The sequence below is a fragment of the Chinchilla lanigera genome, unplaced genomic scaffold, assembly GCF_000276665.1.
Source record: "Chinchilla lanigera isolate Chin_1 unplaced genomic scaffold, ChiLan1.0 scaffold00242, whole genome shotgun sequence".
Classification (NCBI taxonomy): Eukaryota; Metazoa; Chordata; class Mammalia; order Rodentia; family Chinchillidae; genus Chinchilla; species Chinchilla lanigera.
The window spans coordinates 6,281-8,121 of NW_004955643.1; positions in this window are offsets into that span (position 1 = coordinate 6,281).

The following is a 1,841-nucleotide window of genomic DNA, read 5'->3' on the forward strand; positions in this document are numbered from 1 at the left end:
TATATATTAGTAGATGTCATATTAACAATGTAACAATTAATATAACACTGTGATCTGCATTCTCTTGGTTAGCACTGTATACTGACAGAATTTTTCAGGTAATATCTGAAAACACTTCAGTAGGAGCTGTGTGTGTTAGGGTCATAGCCAATGGAATTCATCAGGGCAGACAAACACAACACAGAACAGCTGATGAACATGTTGGAGCTCTCGGGTGTGAGATGCAGATCTGGGTATCCAGTGCAGGTGCCTGAATTAAACTCCTGTATACATAGCTCTCTCCACAGGGGTTTTAACATGTCTTTCAATTCCCTCTTTCCAATGCCCTACTAATAGGCTGAAGGACGCACTGTCCCACTAATAAACTAAACACATAGAGCCCTTCTCCCTCATGGTTACATCTTTGGATCCATTACCATGTATTTTGCTCTTCATCTCATGACCCCTGACTCTTTGGGTAGGTCTAGCAAAGGATAGGATGCTGGGACTCCAGGAACTGTGTTTGGCTTTGACTTGTAGGAATAGAGTTGGTGTGAGGCACAACCATCACTCACCCATGGAAGAGTTTGGTGGAAAATGCTCACATCATTCCCTAAGCTATAATTGGTCTCCATCCTGCATGAAAAGAACCAGAATGCTTCTTCTATAAAGCCATTGCATCTACCCAGCAATTCTTACCCTTTATTAATGACCTCATTTTTTATCATATCAAAGGCAGCAGAATTGGACACATGGACTAATATGCAAGAGATGTGCTAAGACTTGCTTTAAGGGGGAAGCATGCAGGACAGGGATAAGTGATGTGCCATAGCTGGGGTCACCTCTGCAGGTCCAAGAGAGGGATCCCCATCATGTGCACAGAGGACATGTGATGAAGAATAAGCCTCAATATTTCGGTACTGAGACGGAAGCCTGGGATTCCACCACCTGCTTTCACAGCCATGGACAAATGACTGCCAGGGAATGGCATGAAACACAGACTTCTGGTTTCCCAGGAGAGATATGGAGAGATATGGACCTCACTGAATATGAAAGGGCATGTCATATTCAAGTTTGTTTCTGGCATTAATTAAAATTCTACCTTGTCCTTGTGGAAGCTCACAGGTCTACCCTCAGGGGCATGGAGATCTCTGGGGAAGTTGTGAAAGAAAAGAAATGAGAATTTGGGGGTCTTCTCATTTGCAAAGTCACACTTCTCCAGGCTGAGTGTGTGAGATATAACACCTGGGTTGACAAAGTTGATGGTGTCTTCAGGTAACAAGGGACCCATGTGTCCTGTCCTAGGGGACCCATGTGTCCTAGCCTAGGGGCAAACAATAGTGAGTGTTCACAAGACTGGTGAACTCCAGAGAGATCCTTCCTCATGTGCCCCATGTTATTGTTTGGATCAGAAATGTCCCCCAAAGGCTCATGTGTTGAAAGCTGGGTCCCCAGTTGGTTACATTCTTGGGACTGAGGGAGAAAATTAGGAGATGGACCTTTTAGTTTGCAGAAAAGTGCAACATTGTAGAACAACAAATTTCATTAAACAGGATGGCTAGATAAAAGATAATTATTAGACCTGTCACCTTAAACTGGTTAGTTTTTATAAACAATCAGTATCACCAGCAGATGAGTTCTTATCACGTATACATGGAGGATAATGCATGGCAGGTCTAACTTAAGTCACTGACACACACTCTGTCGCACTCACACATATCGAAGGGAACTGTGAAAGGATTGCAGTCACACCAAGGACAGTAGCACAATAGAAGCACAATAGAAATGTCAAATCAAGAAAGTAAAGAAAGTCTGTGAAACTCACAAACATGTGGAAACTAAACCCACGTATAAAAACTGAT